General features: G+C 43.2%; 1 long non-coding RNA gene across 1 annotated transcript in view; it reads right to left on the bottom strand.

Annotated features, from left to right (window-relative positions):
• The window catches only part of LOC127579555 (uncharacterized), a 73,785-nt gene that overhangs the window by 31,119 nt on the left and 20,443 nt on the right, over positions 1-22,223 (bottom strand). Inside the window, exon 2 of the long non-coding RNA XR_007957699.1 lies at positions 4,943-5,055. This is a non-coding gene — a long non-coding RNA (uncharacterized LOC127579555). The remainder of the gene's footprint in view (positions 1-4,942; positions 5,056-22,223) is intronic.

Below are 22,223 nucleotides of genomic sequence, written 5' to 3'. Positions count from 1 at the left end.
ATTCAAATTCATTCAACTTGCTTGGGGATATTTTTTAATTGGCAAAATTGGTTCTCCAAAGTCATGTACTAACCATTGCAGGAAGAACCTTCAAGGTCTCATTTTTGCATGTTTGCCATTTTAAGATGTGATCTGCAAACCTTAGATATGGATATACAGTTCACAGTATCCTCTGTGGATATCTAAATGAACTTCACTTGAATGAGTTCCAACCCACTTTGATTTGAATTGTAAATTTTCAAAATTTCGATTGGAACTTAAATTTAGTATTTTCATAGCTGACCTAGAAATATTGAATTAAGCAGTATGAAGGTGGTGATGCCCATGATGCCTATTTTTTCAGTTTAGTTCCATTTCCCCTCTTTCCATCCAGTATGGAAAAATTTTCCATTTCATAGATACAATGCTTTTTGAGAGATAGTTTTGGGTCAGTTTTCACTAACTTTCTAGGCAATGCATTGAAGATCATAAGAACTTGCTGCATAAAAATTTCTCCACATGTCTCCTATGGTTCTTTTCCCAATTACACTAGATTTATTTCCTCTCGTTTCTGACCTTTCTGTCATTGGAAAGAGTGATGCAAAACTTCATTTTTAGTTAAATGTGCTATGTGTGTGATTTGGTGGCAGCTGCATGTTTCACTCTGCCTCTGAAATCCACTGGCTTCAAAGGAACCAAATTTCAGATTTGTAGTAGAATCCTCATACACTACCGTATCTCATGTTTTGTGCATCTCTATCCCAGTTTCTCCTGGTTAATAAAATTACTCAGTTTTGAATATCCGTATTAACTGACCCCTTCTCTGCTCTAAGGAGAACAATCCTAACACTTCCAGCTGCTTCACAGCTGAAGTTCCTCATCCCCTATTCTAGTAAATCTCCTCTATACTCTCTCCCCCCCCTAAAATGTGGCGGCCAATACAGGACACAATACTCCAGTAACTTGTAAAGATTTGGGATAATTTCACTGATTGTGTACTCTCCAGTATGCTTCTTCTATTAAAACATAAAATCTAGTTGCCTGGAAATTCATCCGCAATAATTAGGATTAAATTTGCATTAGTAGTTGCATTCAACACAACTTTTGTTTGTCATCACACTTGATGTTGAGGCATGTAATTAATGAAAATAGTGCTGTTCTGGATGAGTGGTTCAATACAATGTCAGTGAGGGCTGATGCTCAATCTGAAACAGTGGGATTGCTCAAAAGACAGTGACATATACAATGTGCAATTACTGATGGGTAAACCTAGCAGTGCTTCCCCACTCAAGTAAGTGTGTGTGTGTGTGTCTGTGTGTCTGTGTGTGTGTGTGTGTGAGAGAGAGAGAGAGAATGATGTCATAGAATCAGAGTTTTACAGTGCAGAAATGGCCTTTTGGCCACCACATCTATGGTTACCTTTTTGCCCATCTACACAAACTCCACTTGCTCACATTAAGAGCTTTTCCTTCCATGTCTTGTATATTTAAGTGTGTGCCTAAATGCCTCTTAAACATCGTAATTGTATCTGATTCCACCACCTTCACTGGCAGTGGATTCCAGATATCAATCCCTCAGATCCCCTTGAAATCTTCTGCCTCTCAACTTAAAACTATATTGTTTTTAACATTCTTATCATGGGAAAAAGATTTGACTATCCGCTCTATCTCTGCCTCTCATAATCTTCTATACTTCTACCAGGTCACCCCTCAGCCTCCTTCGCTTGAGGGAAAATAAGCCCAGCCTTGATAATCATAGTAAATGATTTGTGTGTGCATATATCTATGTTTGCGTATGAATGGTGTGTAGGTGATAAGTTATGTATGTGTGTAAACCATGGGCATAGAGGGGAATTTATATTTGCCAACTCTTGGAGTGGGCTGCATATATGTGTTGATGTAATGAGGCTTGCATGTGTGAGTATGTCCATAATCTCATGTTATACATTTTTTTACATGAATATTGTAAGGAGCCTAGCCATCCTCACCCCTACACTCCTATCCGATCTGTCTGATGTGTAATTTGTGTCTTTAGGTATTTCCAAAATACATGCTGCAGAAATGTTCTATCAGAAGTGTAGATCAGATCTTCAGTCCAATCCATATCCACATAAGGGTGTCTGGACAAAATGCCTGTAACTCAGCTTAAACAGGCTGTGTGTTGGCATCTGTGCTTATTATAGTCTCACACATTTGAAGGATAAGAATGGTGCCAAAATTCCTATCTGGGAAAATATACACCTTAGTTCAAAAAAATTACAGACATAACTTAAAATAAGAAAACCATCCCCAGCGTGATGACAAAATGTAATCTGTTCACTTTGCAAGATCTGAATGTAAAGAACCTAATAAACTAATGAAGTTTTCTTAAAAACAGCCAATGTTCAGTAATAATAACTTTACAGTGTTCACTTCAACTGCAGGCACCTGTACACGTAGCAAGCTAACACACATTTATTGCAGTGATGTGGTAGAGGCATACAGATGTCCCAGGCAAATGAATAAAAAACACCACTCAATGCACAGGGGCTCATAAAATGCAACCTGTTCTTAAATTGATTTTAAATTTCTCAGTAAATCCACAGGGGACTTCTGTGAGTCATCCCTTTCAAATACTAAATTAAATAATATCCAAGCATTAGTGCCAATCATCTCCTTTACCAAAGAATAGAAATAAACTTCTGGAATCCAAAGCACAACAAAACCGCTTTGGCACAACTGTTCCCAGTGAAGTTTCCAGTTCCAGAGAGATAAACTCTCATGAGCATCTATTCTGTGTGCAGCAGCCAGGCACAGCAACCCTGCCCTTGGCCAGACTTCCTCTCAAATAACAAAATCTTCTTGGTCAGGTAGGTTTTAGAACCATTGGGTTAGATCCTGACATTGTAAAATGGGTGATAGTGAGTCAACAGCCCTCTTACATCTCTCTCAAAATTAAAATCAGGAGGATTGTAACATTCACTGTTAATGCACTGCCACTTTTATTCACTTTAGCACTGATCTGAGATCCAGCATCTTGCGCAAATGACAAAGTAATTACTCCTGGTACCAGTGAAGCATGATGCCAATTATCTAAGAGAATAAAGACACAATTTTGAAGAAGCATAAAGAAGAACTTCACAGTCACCAAAGCGTGAAGCTACTCCTGTCCCGCCCTGCTAAAGGCATTCTACACTAGAATTTGGCCCATAAAATCCACAGCCCCTCCAGTGCACTCCCATTTGGTCAGAGCCTAAGATTGCCAAGCCCTGCAGTTATTAGGTGCACTTAATTTGGTGGAGATTTTGCTTCATATATAACAGGCTATTTGGAATGGGGCCAGAGTAAATCTGGAGATGTGTCTGGGACTAGAGCTATGATTAGGATTGGGGTTGGGGGTGGGTCTGGAAGTGGGGCTGGATATGGGTGAGGTGCTGGGAGTGTGTTTGGGAGTGGGACTGGAGCCGGAGTGGGACTAGAGCTAGGGATGGGAGTGATCTGGTATTGTTGGTTGTGACTAAGCTTCTTACACCAGAACGTTCTGCTCTCCCTGCCCTTGAGTAGGTCCTTGTGTAGAATCACTAGAGCTGAGTCTGAAAGGTCCAGATGTGTCCCCTTAGCAAAAGGCAGACATGAGGCTCACTAGAGGTGAGTCTATGTGACGGTGGTTGAGGTGGCTTCAAGACCTGCTATGAAAATTCTTGCCCAGGGCATTTGATTTTAAAAAAATTTTTACAGCGAATCATCTGTGATAGGAGACATCAAAAGGTATGACCTGTGGGCACAGGAGAGCAAAACTGGCACAATTGTTGTTGGATGCATCTCTGCCTTGAATTACATCGCTGGAGCTTCATCTGGATATTTGAATGAGGGCTCCCATTAACCTGTAAACTGCTCAGGGGGTAGGTGACTATTGGAGGCTGTGGGAATATAGCATGAACACTGTGGCTGAACCCCTTTTAACTGCTTCCAAGGGCTTAAATCAGCCCCAGTGTGTTTCCTCATTTCAACTTGCTTTATCTATGTAAGGAAACCAGGCTGAATTCTCAAAGCTCACAAATTCCTTACGGAAGTTAGGAACGAGGCAGAACAGCAACAGGTTCAAGCCAAGAGGCTCTGGCCTCCTGCTCCTGGGAACGGATGGGAATGGGAACAAGTGATTTGATAGTTAAGGATGAGCTGCATAGTACCAGAGTGAAGCAGTTGAGCAGAGAGAAGGGCCAAAAGGCAAAGAGATGAAGCAATGATGGGAAAGATATGACAGTAGGAAGAACAGGAGCAAATGAATGAGAAGAGGTGTGATCACAATGGAAGTGAGAGGGCATGGAACCACGGCAGAAAGGAGACAGTGATGACAATGCTTTTCCAGGGGATGCTGCAGGATCTTAAATATGATGGCTTTTGAAGTGGCAAATTACAGCCTAGATATTGGATCTTGTCACACATTTTCTCAGTGCCAAAGAATCCCCTATTGATTGATAAGTGACAAAATTGCAACTGTGATGGTTTCTTAGATAATTAAAGCTGTGGTAAGTGTTGAAGCTTGAAGTTCCTGTTGTGCTGATTGTCATGGAGCCGATAGTCTCATTTTCCATTTTGCATCATTTTTATTCACAAGCAGGAGATATTGGTCCAAAGGTTCTGCTGCCTGTTTTTTTTTAAAAAACGTTCTTCATGACTCCTACCCAAACCACCTTTTCTGTGACGTCACTATTTAAAGGGTCATTCCGTAGTCTGCTGCTCAAAACTGACCTCAGGACTCCAACTAATCACTCCTTCCACTACACGGTCTCTGGAAGACCTCACGACACTCAAGTATCGAGACTTGGATAACTCTGCCCTAACACAGCAATAAGGACATGGATACAGAAGACTGACATCGCAGACCCTAAGGGTGTGCAACAGGACCTTGAGGAAGGAGGACTCCAGGTGCCCATGTCTCAAAAGCTTTTGCAAGGAAGATTTTCAAGCAAATGTAGTCTTACCTGGATCTAGAGCATATCTAGAGTATGTGTGGGTTCAGGCTCCAGTTCACGAATGCAGTCACCAGGCTCCAGCATAGAATTGCAGGCTCAAACTCTGGCACAGACCGCTCCCCCTGTATAAGTGAAAGTCACAGCAAATCTTAAATCATGGATCATTCCATGCAGGTGCCTGTCACAATTCACAGTTTTATGCCCTCCACTGCATTAAAGTGGCTTTGGCTGTTCTCTACCCTTGGAGTTACACTTCTTTCAACACTAACGGAGAACAGAGTGCCCATGCACGTGGGCTGACACAGCTGGCTTCCCAATTGTGCAGCGTGGCATTGGTTGCATTCAGGGCTCCCTTTAACAAAAAGGACTTCATGATGGTCAAAGCCACCTTCCCAGGGAACTTGCACCATTGCTTCATAGTACACCAGTCTTTATTTAAGGCAAGGGCAGGCATTTGGAGGCAAGGGGTACCTTCATCTGTTGTGGCTCCTCCCACAAATAATGGCTCCAGTGCCTCAAACTGAGCAAAGGTATAATGAGAACCATGCCACAACACACAGCCTGGAGGGGAATTCCACCGGTATGCTGTTGATGAGATGCCACTGCCTTCACCAGCCACGTCGTGCAATCATCCAACCAGGTCTTCAATTTTATCACAGTCCACTGCATACTGCACAATATTACCATCAAAAGCACAAAGCCCTCCCCAGTAGGAGTACAAGAAAAGGATGGGGACACGTCAGACTAGGAGAAAGATCCTGAGCAGGAGCAGTCCACTATCACAGAGCAATCTCACTGTGGCCATGTGGGTTTCCTCTGGCTGCCCTGGTTTTATCCCATATGTGGGTTGGTAGGTTAATTGGCCACTGTAAATTGCCCCTAATGTGAGTGATAGAATTGATAGGTTGATGGGTATGTGGGGAGAATAAAACAGGCTTGGTGCAAGTGGGTGCTTGATGGTTGGCATGGACTCAGTGGGCTGAAGGACCAGTTTCTGTGCTGTGTGACTCTACAACAATAATTCACAACATTGTGTCTGCACCAGAGGTCAGGATTGAACCCAAGGCACTGGAGCTGTGAGGCAGCAGCTGTATGAGCTGCATCATTGTGCTGCTCTAAGTCTTTCCTGTCTCAATTCACAACTTAAACTTCCATCAAAATCCTTTCAACCTGATTTAACTTAACCAGCAGACACTATGATAGATGCAATGTTAACCTTTTGCCAAATGCCATGTAAAAGAACTTTGATAAATCTCATCTCAACTTTTAGCCTTCTTCAAGTCTAACCACAGCTGCTACATTCTTATTCATTATTATTGAAAGTTATCAGAATTAACAATGATATCATGAAGCTTTTCCAGAAACTCTCAGCCACAATACTATTTTTTCCTATAATTGGTTTACAACACCTGCATTCAAGTTTTCATACTCGCTTAACCACAATATTGCAAGGCACCTATGATCAGAGTTCCTCATGTGTGTTCTTATTTTGAGGTGAAGGCATCTTACAATGACATGAACAACCACCTTCCATTGAGATTATGTTCAAAATGGACTCATCCTGCAAATTGGACTGATTAGCCCCATAGTAAATATTTAAATTCTGCAAAGATGAATTCAACCAGCATTGATTGTATCTGTGATCATTTCTAGGTGAGGATGTGCCTATTGCAAAGTTGGACCAGACACTTCTGTGTTCTATTCAAGTCAGTGCGTTTGTTACTTTTCTGGTAATGTCATAATTTATGCAACATTTATTTCTTCACTTACCAACATTAATTGAAACTTAACAATAACATCTATGGCCATCATGGAAATATCAGCATCTTCTCAAATTCAGATGCCCATTGATATTTATCTCCATTTTATGTTTGCTCCATGACATCATGTAAGCCATGATACCAACAGTCTATGACAGAGCCAATCTCAGTGAAGACCAGTATCAAGCAAGACTGCATCCTATAGGATGGCATAGTAGCACAGCTAGTGAAGTTGCTGTCTCACAGCTCCAGTGCCCCAGGTTGTGTGGGGATTGTGCCTTAAGGGCTGATGCTGTTTGTCATTGATACGCTCCAAATTACTGTAATAATAAGCATTTCAGGTATTACATGTCATCGTCAAAGTAATTGTGTTAATAACAAACAAGAATCAAGACTCAGGATTGGATGTCTGTGGAGTAACACTGAAAGAGTTGTGTTGTAGACCTTGTCGGGCAGTGCAATCTAACAAAGGCGAAATAAGTTAAAAGAACCTGTCAAGGAGTTGAGAAAGCATGGGAAAAGGGCAATATGATTCGATCAGTTTCTTGATGGTTCTCAGTAAACAGGTGTGTGTATCTGGATGTCTACATACATACACAAATTACATTTAATCGTCTTTCTGAGCTCTGTTCTATGTCTGAGTATTTTTGTAAGATGCTCATGAAGCTTGCATGTATTCTTTACATGCAAGCAAGCTGAAACACTGAATTTTCCAATTAAATATAATTTTTTATTTATGTTTCAGACATTTTAAAGAAGGTATCACACAAAATTTCCAGTGTCTACAGTTCTTGCTTGATTTGAGAAAAAATTGCTAGCTGGCTTCAGGACAGAAAGAGGGATGGAGGGTTGGAGGGATATGGACCAAGCACAGGCAAGTGGGACTGGCTTGGATGGGAGTCTTGGTCAGCGTGGACCAGTTGGGCCGAAGGGCCTGTTTCCATGCTGTATGACTCCGTAACTCTATGAGAAAGCAGAAAACAAAACATACACTCCTCAAAGTGCTTGTTCAAACACAGGTAGAATAACTCTCAGACTAAGCCAGTGTATCCTCACTGTTGCTGCAGCCAGGCTCGTGGAAAACTGATCAGTTTCTGTGTACTAGATTTCAGATGGCCACAAGCAGCCCTCTCCCTGCAAGGGCAAGCTTCAGATGGTTTCCTCCCTCCAGGAACAGTGGTAATTGGTAATTGGTTTAGTGTTGTCACATGTACTGAGATACAGTGAAAAGCTTGCCATCCAGACAGATCATTCCATACGTAGTACATCAACTTAGTACAAAAGGAAAAAAAACAGAATGCAAAATGTAGTGTTACATTTACAGAGAAAGTGCAGTGCAGGTAGATGAATAAAGTGCGATGGCTATGACGAGGTAGATTAAGAGATCAAGAGTTCATCTTTCGTGTACAAGAGGTGCAGTTTGAGATTGCAAACCGGGGGGACACTGTGAAATTTGGTTTTGCTGGGTGAAATGCTATATCCTGAGGGAGGTCAACACATTCTCACTCAGCGATTTGACTGAGACCTGAAGGCAATGAGCAGGCAACATGGTGAGCATCAACTGTGAAGTAGACTGCACAGCTATTGTTATAGTCTCCAGATCCATGCCTACACTCACCAACTTTTATCGATGCACCATAGAAAGCATCCTATCAGGATGCATCACAGAATGGTATGGTAACTACTCTGCTCAGGACCACAAGAAACTGCAGAGAGTTGTGGACACAGCCCAGCACATCATGGAAACCAGCCTCCCCTCTGTCGACTCTGTCTTTATCTCTCGCTGCCTTGGTGAAACAGCCAGCATAATCAAAGACGCCACCCACCTGGTTCATTCTCTCTTCTTTCCTCTCCTATCAGGCAGAAGATACAGGAACCTGGGGGCACATACCACCAGGCTCAGGGACAGCTTCTATCCCACTGTGATAAGACTATTGAACGGTTGCCTTATACGATGAGATAGACTCTGATCTCACAATCTACCTTGTTGTGACCTTGCACCTTATTGCACTGCACTTTCTCTGTAACTGTGACACTTTACTCTGTACTGTTATTGTTTTTACCTGTACTACCTCAATGCACTCTGTACTAACTCAATGTAACTGCACTGTGTAATGAATTGACCTGTACGATCGGTATGTAAGGCAAGTTTTTCACTGTAACTCGGTACAAGTGACAATAATAAACCAATACCAATACTGATACAAAAGATTCCCTCACATATTTCAACTCTCAGCTCCCTACAAAGCAGCCGATGTTTATGGGTGTTGTTCAGCAGGGCTCCGATGGACCCAGCTTGAGCCACCTGATCCAGCTTTAGTACCTGTGCATAGGGACAGAAACTGAATCCATGAGGCGGTGGAATGTTGGAGTGGCCATGGTGGAAGGCTGGGGCTTTTTTACAATCCCCACAGTCGAGTTCATACTCTGAGTGCCAAAGGGTAGCACAATGGCACATCTAGTCGAGCTACTGCCTCACAGCCCCAGCAGCCCAGGTTCAATCCCGACCTCCAGTGCTGTCTATGTGGAATTTTCATATTTTCCCTGTGAGCATATGGGTTTCTTCCAGGAGCTCTGGTTTCCTTCCACATCCCAGGTTAATTGTCTGCTGTGAATTGCCCCCCGATGTGGGATAGAATTGGGGGTGGGGGATTAGATATAGGGAGAATAAAATGGATTAGTGTAGGATCAGTGGAAGTGGGTACTGGATGGTCAGAACAGATTCAATGGACTGAAGGGCCACTTTCGATGCAGTATGGCTCTATGCTAGAGAGTGGGCATGGACTCCTGTGTGCTCCTCAAAGCTGCAGCAAATCGCCAGTCAGGTGAATCATCGCTCTCTGCATGTCTTTAGGCATCCTCTCCAACTTTCTCTGGTGTGATTCCCTTTCACTGTGTCCTTTCAGAGAACTGCCATGCCTACTGGTCAGACCTTGGAGCAACCTCCTATCCCTGCTGTTCACTAATCCCTGGTGCCCCACCTGATGAAACATGAGATACCGCTCTAGATTCTGGCAGTGCCTGTATCTCAGCTGGTGCTGTGTGTGAATGTGTGGAATCAGACACAATACAGCAGAAGACTCGAGGACCTCAGCAAGATCCAGGCTGCTCACGTCCACAGATTGGTCATTCTCAGACTCACTATGTTGGGGTTCCACCAATGTCTCCAACACTTCCTCCTCTTGCTCCTATGGGAGAGATGCATCCCTCCTATGTGTATCTTGTTGCAATCATGATTATAAAGAAAAGAAACACATTAGTGTGTGTGTGAAGGTCTTTATATAAAAGCAGGGAGCAGATGTGGTGAACTGAGGCAGACCAGTAATGGATGATTGATCATCAGATAGAAATGCACCTGTGTGGACAGGGTGTGAATTCAGCAATCCAAAAACCTGTGACTGCCCTGCAAAACATCCACCATTTCTTCCAAGGGAAATTGGCTGTATGTCCATTAGATGTGCCAGTCAGTGATTCCTGGTGACTTAATCTAACAAATGTAAAATGAGTGTTTGTTTGTACTTGTTGTTACAGTAATTGTTTGCACAAGTGAGTTGTATTGCATGTATGTTAGTATAGTTATTTATGTACTTTGTGGCCATGTGAGTTTCTCAGATCGAAGAATACATAGCATATTGATCACAAGATCACAAGATCACAAGACAAAGGAGCAGAAGTAGGCCATTTGGCCCATCAAGGCTGCCCCATGAGCTAAATTAATATTATTCCTATCTAGCCCCAATTTCCGGCCTTATCCCCATATCCCTTGATACCTTGACTAATTAGATACCTATCAATCTCCTCCTTAAATGCCCCCAATGATCGGGCCTCCACAGCTGTACATGGCAAAGAATTCCATAATTTCACTACCCTCTGGCTAAAGAAATTTTTCCTTTTCTGTTTCAAACCGGTACCCTCTAATTCTAAGATTGTGTCCTCTAGTCCTAGACTCACCCACCAGGGGAAACAGCTTAACCACATCTACTCTGTCCAGTCCTTTCAACACTCTAATTGTTTCTATGAGGTCCCCTCTCATTCTTCTGTACTCCAGTGAGTACAGTCCAAGAGCTGACAAACACTCATCATAAGTAAGCCCTTTAAATCCGGGAATCATCCTCGTAAATCTCTTCTGAACCCTCTCCAACATCAGTACATCCTTGCTAAGATAAGGGGCCCAAAACTGCACACAGTACTCCAAATGAGGCGTCACCAGTGCCCCACAGAGTCTCATCAACACTTCCTTACTTTTATACTTTATACCTCTCGAAATGAATGCCAACATAGCATTCGCTTTCTTTACCGCTGATTCAACCTGGTCGTTAACCTTTAGGGTATCCTGCACAAGTACCCCCAAGTCCCTTTGTACTTCTGTACTTTGAATTTTCTCCCCATCTAGATAATAATCTGCCCGTTTATTTGTTTTTCCGGTGTACAATGGCACATTTCTCAACATTGAATCTCATCTGCCATTTCTTTGCCCATTCTCCTAAACTGTCTAAGTCTTTCTGCAACCTTCCTGTTTCTTCAATACTCCCTACTCCTCCACCTATCTTGGTGTCATCTGCAAACTTAGCCACAAAACCATTTACTCCATAATCCAAATCATTAATGTACAAGTAAAAAGAAGTGGCCCCAACACCAACCCCTGCGGAACACCACCAGTAACCGGTAGCCAGCCAGAACAGGATCCCTTTATTCCCACCCATTGCTTTCTGCCAACCAGCCAATGTTCCACTCATTCCAATATCCTACCTGTAATTCCATGAGCTCTCATCTTATTAATCAGCCTCTTCTGCGGCACCTTGTCGAAGGCCTTTTGAAAGTCTAAATACACATCATCCACAGCCTCTCCCTTATCCACCCTACCTGAGATTTCCTCAAAAAACTACAATAGGTTGGTCAGGCAGGATCTTCCCTTCATGAAACCATGCTGGCTTGGACCTACGTTGCCTTGCACCTCTAGGTATTCCATAACCTCATCCTTGAGGATCAATTCCAATAACTTTCCCACCACCGATGTCAGACTAATAGGTCTGTAATTTCCTTTATGCTGCCTCCCACCTTTCTTATACAGCGGAACTACATTTGCGACCTTCCAGTCCTCCGGAACCATGCCGGAGTCTATTGATTCCTGGAAAATTATCACCAATGCCTCCTCAATATCTGAAGCCACCTCCTTCAGAACCCAGGGGTGCACCTCATCCGGTCCAGGAGACTTATCTGTCTTTAGTCCATTTAGCTTCCTGAGCACCTTCTCTCTAGTAATCTTAACTGAATTCAGTTCTATCCCCTGAGACCCCTGACTATCCGGTATATTGCTGATGTCTTCCACAGTGAAGACCAATGCAAAATACTCATTTAGTTCCTCTGCCATCTCTCTGTTATCCATTATAATCTCTCCCGCACCGTTTTCAATTGGTCCTATATCAACCTGTGTCTCTCTTTTACTCTTCATATATTTAAAAAAACTCTTGGTATCTTTTTGAATGTTATCTGTCAACTTCCTTTCATAATTCATCTTTTCTTTCCTAATGACCTTCTTAGTTTCTTTCTGTAAGTTTTTAAAAGTTTCCCAGTCTTCTGTTTTCCCACTAATTTTTGCTTCCCTGTATGCCCTCCCTTTTGCTTTTATTTTAGACTTTACCTCTCTCGTGATCCACATTTGTGCCTTTTTTCCATTCATAACCTTCTTTCTTCTTGGAATATATCTATCCTGCATTTTCCTTATTTCTTGTAGAAATTCCGTCCATTTCTGCTCTGCCATTCCTCCAACTAGTTTACTTTTCCAATCAATTTGGGCCAGTTCCTCTCTCATGCCACTGTAATTTCCTTTGTTCCACTGAAATATTGACACATCTGATATCAGCTTCTCATTAAAAATTTGAAACTGAACTCAATCATATTGTGATCACTAGTTCCTAATGGTTCCTTTACCTTTAGTTCCCTAATCACCTCCGGTTTGTTACACAGCACCCAATCCAAAACAGCCAATCCCCTGGTGGGCTCATCAACAAGTTGCTCCAAAAAGCCATCCTGTAGACACTCCACAAACTCGCTCTCCTGAGATCCACTGCCTTACTGGCTTTCCCAATCCACCTTCATGTTAAAATCCCCCATAATTATCTTGACATTGTCACTCTGACACGTTTTTTCTATTTCTAGCTGTAACTTATAGTCCACATCCCGACTGCTGTTAGGGGGCCTATATATCACTGCTATTATTGTCCTTTTACCCTCGCCATTTCTTAGCTCCACCCATAAGGATTCCACTTCTTCTGACCCTATGTTCCTTCTCTCTATTGATTTTATATCATTACTAACCATCAGGGCCACACCACCCCCTCTGCCTACCTGCCTATCTTTCCTATACACTGTGTACCCCTGGACATTTAGTTCCCACTCACAGCCTTCCTTAAGCCATGACTCGGTGATTGCCACAATGTCATATTTTTTAAACTGTAGCTGTGCCACTAGGTCATCCACCTTATTTCTAATGCTACATGCATTTAAATATAGTACATTTAGACCAGTATCTGCTGCTGATTTTGCTGTATTTCTATTGTTCAGAAAATTATCCTGTCTTTTCACCTGCCTGTCCTTCTTTCCAACTTCAGGGCACACTGTCTTGGACTTGCTCCTATATACCTCTTCCTCTATCTTAACATCCTGGTTTCCTTCCCCCTGCCAAATTAGTTTAAACCCTCCTCAACAGCTACATTAAACATTTCCGCCAGATATTGGACCCCTTGGAGTTCAGGTGTAACCCATCCTTTGTGAGTAGGTCATACCTTTCCCAAGAAAAGTCCCAATGATCCAAGAATTTGAAGCCCTGCCCCCTGCACCAGTCACTCAGCCATGCATTCATCTGCCTGATCTTTCTATTCTTACTTCCATTAACATGTGGCACAGGTAGTAATCCTGAGATTACTACCCTGGAGGTCCTGCTTCTTAACCTACTTCCTAGCTCCTTGTCATCTTCCTTCAGGACCTGCTCTCTTTTTCTACCTATGTCAAGACTTTTCTACCTATGTACCAAGACTTCTGGCTGATCACCCTCTCCCCTCAGAATATTCTGGACCTGGTCCAAGACATCCCGTACCACAAACTGGTGTCACATTGCACAATACATTTGTAATTACGTATGTGGGGGTTGAATGTAGAAGGTACAAACTATTTTATGAAGAGCCCCTTTGGAGCAATGGAGGATGAGAGGCAACTTGATAGAGGTGTATAAGATTATGAGAGGCATAGATAGAGTGGACAGCCAGCACCTTTTTCCTTGGGCGACAATGGCCAATACCGGAGGATATCCATTTAAGGTGAGTGGAGGAAAGTTTAGGGGAGATGTCAGAGGCAGGTTTTTTACTCAGAGAGTGTTGAGTGCTGAACGCACTGTCAGGGGTGGTGGTAGACGCTGATACAATAGGGACATTTAAGAGACTCTTAGGTAGGCACGTGGATGTAAGAAAAATGGAGGGTTATGGGCTGTGTAGGAGGGAAGGGTAGAAGGTTTATATAGGTCGGCACAGCATCGTGGGCTGAAGGGTCCGTACTGTGTAGTACTGTTCTATGTTCTAAGAGCAGACTTCCATTAACAAGATTTCTCGCCTGGACATAGCTGGTCAAGTCATGATACTTCTTCTGCCATTGATTCCAGGTCCTAGCAATTGGAAAGTATGGCACTTCATCCCAGGAGATGGTCCTGACAGGCATCTTGTCTCTATACAAAGCATATTCCTCCCTTCCTCAAATTCTTCCAGCAGAACTTTCACATCTCACTCTGAGAACCTCGAATAGGCTTGCCCTGTGTGTTTGCAGTAACCTGCATGCTTGATGGCTCAGCAGACAGGGGACAAGTGATTGATCCTGCAGTACACTGTTTCACTCACTACCGCAATAGGCAGCATTTGCCATTTCAAACACGACAATTTTAAAATGTTTTCATTGGAATGCAATGATGAAAGTAAGGCCTGCATCACTGTTGCACATTAAACATATTATGATGTTCCAACAGTTTTTTCAGCTGTAATGTGTATCTAGGCCATATAGTTACATGCATATATGTGTAGCTTAACATGTTTAATGGGGTGGTGGTGGTAGTGCTGGTCCCTGTACTTTCTTCACTACCAAATGAAGTATGCAATGTAAGCAGGTGCTCTCCCCAGCACTACCGCCAGCGCCTCCCACCTGAACACAAAGAGAAAGACATAGATAAGCAAAAGGACAATTAAGGGAGAAAGAAGCATAAAGAAGTTTTCAACCTCACTGGTCTTAACAACGACAGTTCTTCCTTCCTCACAGCACAACCAGGTTTTACTAACCTGAAAAAGTTCTGTTTAAAAGGCCAGCACTCAAACTGCATTCCTTGTCCTCACTGAGATTCTATGGCATTAAACTCATCTCACTTGTGTGCCGTAACTGCCTGCCATGGGAGTCAGGGTCATGTCAGTCTCAGACTTCCAGCCTCAGGATCCTTTCAGGCTGCTGCTGCTGATCTCTGCCACATCTCACAGTTTGGTGTTCATTGCTCCATAGTTAAGAAGAGACATCATCTGATTTTCCTTCAGCTCATAGAACATGCAGAGATGCCATGGGCATTTGGCTGTATTAAAGTCTTCCCAAAGTGTAGGCATTCACAGGCTGAATCTAAGCTTCAAGACTTTCTTGTCAATCTCCTGCTGAAAGCTCCTCATTGTTGTCCTGCAGGGTCCCCTTGCCTTTTGCTCTTCACTGGCCCGTCTGATTTCCTCTGGACTCTTGAATGCATTTCCTACCTCACCACTCACCCCACCACTCTCAGCCACCCCCATCATTGTACCCTCCATTCACTCAGCAGCAGCACCTACTTGTTGATGAAAGAATGTTGCTTGTCCCTTTAAGAGCAGGCAGCAAAGATCACTCCTGCTGGGCTACATGCTGACAACTGCAAGAACTTGCAACACATCAACAGAGAATGGCGCACTGAAACCAAAAATGTCAGTTTCAGTGCTGCATTAAACAAAGAAACCCAACAACGCTGTTCTTTGAACCTTGCAACTAAAGCTCTTGCCCCATATGCCACATTCATAAGCAGCGTTATGGTGACTCACAACACTGTTTTACCACTAAGTGAACGGCGTGAGGTGAGTTCCAAGTCGCTGTGTCTAATGCCACAGAAGATGAGCCAGTTAATTTTTTTAAATATCAAAGTTTCTGCACAATTGAACGTGTCATTGGTCTGTTACAGAGCAATCTTTCATTGATTTTCTTTAACCCTCCATGATCAATACAAATATTTTATATTTCAAATCCATTTACCCTAGCAACGGCTTTGATGTGTTAAGACTAGAAAAAACTTATTTTGTGAAGACTTTCAGTAATTTGTGCTTCGAAGGTCACCAGAAAAGTATCCTATGGTTCCATGTGACTTCAAAGGTGTTTGAAAAGTTGATGATTCTTAAATCTGTCATAAAGGTAGGGATCATACATGTTCTAGTTACTGTCATCAATCCGGAATTTATATAAACATTCCACGTATTTCCGACACACTTCTTCAATCCAGGGAAAGCATCATGTGGAGTCTTTTTAGATTAGAAGTTTGATTTGCATAGCTTTAAAAGAGCAGTTATGTTGAAGAATTTCACTTTTTCCGATCTGCTCAGATTAATTAATGTAATACACCATCAAAATAAATAATAAATAATGGCCCAAGGCCTGAATCCTTGTTGTTCCTTTGGCTCTGCATTTCAAAGTTTTGGCCTCAGTGGGTGGGGTGAGTGAAAGGCAAGCCCTCCTGAGGAGAAAAACTCTTTGGTCTTTGGTGAAACTTTTTCTTAGCTCCACAGGCCTGTCATTCTTTTCTTTTTGGAGTTGTCTGATTTGTGTCCTTGCTGTTACTTTCAAGACTTTAAAGTTTGCATATTTTGTAGCAAGCTCGTAATGCCTTTGAAAGTTTGGGAAATGTGTACCCCATATTATGTGCTGCTTTGTTAAACCCTCCCCACATTGTCATCGGACTGATCGGGCTATCTAATACCTGAGTGGTACAAATAACATTATCATATACCCATACAAATGACCTGATTACCTCCAAAAAAAATGAATTAAATGGATCATTTATCACCTGATACACACAGCGCTTCCTTCCCTCACACACCACCTGGGAGAGTAATACTTCTATTACGGGCTGGATGAAGGAATTCCCCGCCAGTTCTTTTTAACACTCAAACAGAATGCGGGCAGCTGCTGGCAGTAAGTGCTTTGCTTTTGCTGACATTGCCATGAAGCTGTTACCAGTCCAAAGTCAATTGAAGCAACTGAAGGCAACATCTGTCGAAGTGAAAAACATCGAGCGTTCCTGCCGAGAGGCTGGAAATTTGTTGGGCAGTTTGACCACGTGAATCATGTGCCTGTAGCCCTCTTGAGTTTGAATCAGTGCAAGAATTAAAGAGGATGAGGGGGACGGGGGTTCCTCTTTTTTTTGTAGTAACACATTAATTTTTCAGCATTCATTTCGAGGATTAAAGTGTGATGTCGAATTTAGTTGGAAAAAGGAAAAGCTCCAGGGAAGTTATGAAAAGAGCAGTGGGGATTTTCAGATGCTCAGAACATGTCAGTTGTGTTAAATTCTTACTTTTATTAAAACTGTCCCTGAGGACATACTCCATTTGTGTAATAAGGCTCACTTACCGTTTTGTAAAGAAATGCTTGAACATTTGGATGCGATTTTACCAAGTAAGTTGAAGACTTTGTTCAATTGAACCATTGTGCTATCAGAATTGGCAGTAATTAGGTTTACCTTTCCTTTTGGAACTTTGGTTGCTAAAACTGCTAAGCATTCTGTTCCTTGCCAGAGGAGCTTCAGTTTGATCTATAGATCTTGAGGAAATTCTTTTATATAACCTGATCTCTCCTGCCTTGGTTTCCCTCACCTTGTAGCAGTTATCAAATGGAAATAAGCCATTTAGGGTTTGAATTTAACTCCTGAGGCAAAAAGAACTTTGTGTTTGTTTTTAAGGGTGGGTCAGTTGATATTAATGGTGGAGCATCATTAACATACCAAGGTTTGACTGCCTGGCCTTTAATGTTTGGCAGCAGGGGTTAGCTGCAGGGCCCACAGGGAAATGGTTTCCCTATGCAGGGCAAAAAATTCAGGAGGTGTAAGAGGGGCCCACATTTTTCATGTGTGGCTTAAAAAAGCACTCTTCCTTCTGTTGGCCCAAGGGGCAACCTATAGGGAGTTTTAAAACCTCACCTCACTGGGACTCATCAGGCCCTACGGGATTAGTCCAACTCTCATTGTTCTCCAGCTCAGACACCACTGCACTGATGTCATCAATGATGTCATCTACATAGGTAAAGAGGATCCTACTGTCTTAATGTAGACCTCTGTGCTGTTTAGCATGTAACATTGCAGTGCTCATTTTTTAAGGCTTTGGATGCTACTGAAAAGTCATTATAGTTTTTGTAGCTGAAAATATGCTGTGCAATGGAAGCTGGATCTGGGGAGGATTGATAGGAGGGAGGGAGGGCCTGATTGGCTCGACTGGGCACTGTGGTTGTCTTGAAAAGCAGTGAACAGCTGGAGGAGAGGGAGGGTGCATTGGAGACCAACGTCGTTCTGGACTGGGGGTGGGGATGAAGCAGTTGGGAGGTGGATGGACAGGCATGTATCCAGAGTGGGGAGGGAGAACTCAGTAATATCTAAGTAGGTTCAGGGTGAGGGGGAAGAGAGGGGTGAGGGGGATTTGTAGAGATCATGCCTGGGGAGTAGGGGTTGCAAGTCTTGGAGGACCAAGGGCTTTGACCAAGGGTAGGATTAGGGGCCTTTTCAGGTTTAAGGGCCTCATCCATTGGAGGGACAGTGGGTAGGTCGATGGGGCTGATACCATAGTGAGTGGGGCAGGCCTGAAGGACATATGATAAATATGGGAAGTACCTTGGTGGTGTCTCAATCCAGTGGTGTGCTGTGAAGATCTGGTTATTCCAGGAACGCCTAATGGTTGCCACCCTGTAATGATAATCTTGCCCATAACATTCCAAAAGAATTGCACTGTAATAATTATCCCAGAACAACTGATGTGAAAACCCTATTGAGCTGAGTGGGTGTATCCTCACCAGAAGTGCCTGGTTGAATTTCTGGGTAGGGCAATGTGACACATCAATGGTCAAAACTACATTCCACTGTGGAAGTCATCAACATTAACTCACATAGCTCTGCCACACACTGCCAACGGCAGAGACATTTTCCAGAAATAGGTATTTGGAGCAACAAACAATCTGCTAGAGAAATTCATGGGGTGAAACTGCATTTGCTGGGGATGAGGAAAGGAATTTTTGTTGATGATTCCGGTCGAAACTCTACATCAGGACTAAGACTAGAGAGGGCAGATAGCCAGTATAAAGAGGAGAGGGGGAGTGTTGAGATAAGGGCCAGAGGTGATTCGTGGATCAGGAAGGAGGTGAGGTGTGGTGTAGGATGATGGGCGGATCAAGCCAGGTAGGGGAGGGGGAGTTGGGGGACAGAGGTAGACACAAAACAAAATAGACAGATGGAACCAGGTGGGGGGATGGGAGGGTGAAGGTGGAGACAGCTGGGAGGGTGATCAACAACAACACAAGGGATACCAGTGCTGGAATCTGATAAGATTCATATGCACCTTCTCCAACTTTGTCTACTGCATTCGGTGCTCCTGACGTGGCCTTCTCTACGTCGGTGAGACCAAGCACAGGTGAGGTGACTGATTTGCAGAGTGCCTGCGCTCCGGCCGCAATGGTCATGCCGAGCTCCCGGTTGCGTGCCATTTCAACTGCCCTTCTCATTCCAACGCCGACCGTCCCTCAGCCTTCTCCACTGCCAGTGTGAGGCCCAACACAAACTAGAGGAATGAGACCTCATATTCTGTTTGGGTGGTCTACAACCCAGTGGTGTGAACATTGAATTTTCCAATTTCAGATAACCCTCACTTGGTGAGTTCACCCCTCCTTCCAATCCTCCTCCAGTCCCTCTATTTTTGTCCCCTTTCCCAGACCCCTCCCAAGTCCCCCCATTACCCATTTTCATCCCCCTCCCAGTTCCATCCACCTATTACCCACATATTTCACCCACTGGCTCTCTCTCCCTTCCCCATCTGCTTCTGGTTCTATCTGCCTTTCACCTCTCCCCTAATGGTTCCCATTACCACCTTCAATACTCATCAGATTCCATCTCTGGTAGCCCTTGTGTTCCTGCTGATCACCCTCCCAGCTGTCTCCACCTTCACCTCCCCTCCCCCCACCTCGCTCCATCTGTGCCTTTGTTGCGTCTGCCTCCACCTACCAACTTCACCCTTCTCCTGCCTGACTTGATCTGCCCATCATCCTTCGCCCTCATCCCCCACCCACAGTTCACTAATCCCCTCTAGTCCTGTCTCACCACTCCCCCCCTCCTCTTTATACTGGCCATCTCCCCTCTCCACTCTTAGTCCTGATGCAGGGTTTCGACCTGAAACGTTGACAATTTCTTTCCCCCAAACAAATGCTGCTCGACCTGCTGAGTTCCTCCAACAGATTGTTTGTTGTTCCAGATTCCAGCATCTGCAGTTTCTTGTCTCTTCCCAGGTATTTGGAGAATGAGCTTTGCATTGCATTGTACAGTGTAAAACCACTCAATGGTGAGTAGCAGAATGTGGGGTTATCAAGAAGACTGTTAAACTTGGCTGCTACTGATCAACACATTCAACCATTTCTCAAGTGGACCATTAGCTGGAAGATACTGTGGTATTTGAAATGGGTCCCATTTCCTAGGAGAAAGTTTGGCAGTTTTGCTATTAAAGCCTGCCATTTGGATGTGCATGAATGAAGTTGGGGATGGGGGGAGGGTTAGTGGTGGAGTCGGGGGGGACTGGGGTTGTGTGGGAGGTGGGAAGATTTCCAGCTACAAATATTATTGAGAAAAGCAATTCGTCTTCATTCTTTCAGGATGGCAAAGTAATTTCAGCACCCTGTTAAATCTAGGATCTGATTTTTCTCAGATGGCATTGTAACTATAAACACATGTCAAATAGCTGCAGATTGTAGCTCTGTGCTGGGGCTGTTTAGCAGCATACCTATTTCAGGATGTCATTTAAAAACATGTAATAGAAAACATTTGTTTCTGTGAAACTAAAAGAAGCTCTTGAGTCCCTAATATAGTTTCATTTCCTGTTAGCTGCCTTCCTCTAATGTCCAGAGTGACTCTCTCTGAAGGCTCAACAGTGTTTACATTGCTGCAGATTTAAGACTTCAAATCCAGCTGTGCAGGTGCCCCAGAGCATTGGTGATGCAGTGAAATCACATGACTGCACTGGCACTCTGGTTGCCCAGGAAACACACATCAAAGGTAGGCTTTGATATCACTCTGGGCCAGTTTTGCACTACATGGATACGGACAGCATGCTGGTAGGAAGCCCACAGTCACAGAGGTGAAATTTTGTGTAACTGTGATATGGGCGTGTTGCAATATAGTTTCCTACAGAGTTGAATTCAAACTTGATTCACTCTGTAATTAACCATGCAGTGTAAGAACAAAATGCTTTCAAAATGAGTGAGAAACGTATGTCTGTCAATATCATTGCACTGTTGATGTGACATTATTATTTGTCAAGTCTGCACATTAACAATATGCTCAGCTCTTCTCTGTAAAACTTACAACACTACCCACTAGCTGAAGGTTTGATCATAATATTATAAAGACCATAAGATATAGGAGCAGAATTAGGCCATTTGGCCCAACAAGTCTGCTCCATTAATCAATCATGGCTGATATTTTTTGCTCAACTCCATTCTCTCGCATTCTCCCCGTAAACCTTAACCCTATTATCAGTTAAGAACCTATCAACCTCTGCCTGGATGGTGAATCTGTGCAACAAATTGCACAGATTCACCATCCTCCGGCTGAAGAAATTCCTCCTCATCTCAGTTCTAAAGGGACGTCCATTTATTCTGAGGCTGTGCCCTCAGATCTTAGGCACTCCTAATGGAAACATCCTCTTCACATCCACTTTATCAGGCCTTTCAATACAATATCCTTGTAGGTTAAGAGTCTATAGAAGATTGGTATGAACTTTCACATCCCACTTGCAAACTTAATTTGAACATTTTAACAGTTAAAACCAACAACATCGACTGAAGTGGTGACAGATGGGATGGTGACAGAATAGTGAATTAAGGGGTGCAGGATCACATTCTGGGATATGGCACTCCAGGTGATTGTTTCCCTGGAGGAATCTTTTGATTTCTGCAATAAATTGTTTATTAATTCAGACCCAAAAGTACAGAATGAATGTCAATGGACATCTCAAATCAAAAACCCAGATTGAAATATTTATTGATGTACATCCAAAGGATACTTCAGTAAAAAAAAACCTCAACCACTTCTTGCAAGGGAGCATGTAGAATGCAGAGCCACGAAGAGGGCATTTGCCCAAACTGTCCAGGGCCTATGGTCCACATGAGCTTCCTCTCACCTCTCTTTGTTTAACCCCTTTGATTCCTTTTGTATGGCAAGGCTGTGCTGGGTATACAGGGCCATTTAA

The sequence above is a fragment of the Pristis pectinata genome, chromosome 17 (assembly GCF_009764475.1).
Source record: "Pristis pectinata isolate sPriPec2 chromosome 17, sPriPec2.1.pri, whole genome shotgun sequence".
NCBI classification, from domain to species: domain Eukaryota; kingdom Metazoa; phylum Chordata; class Chondrichthyes; order Rhinopristiformes; family Pristidae; genus Pristis; species Pristis pectinata.
The sequence above is the reverse complement of the archived record's forward strand: the minus strand, read 5'-3'. Positions and strand labels throughout refer to the sequence as shown.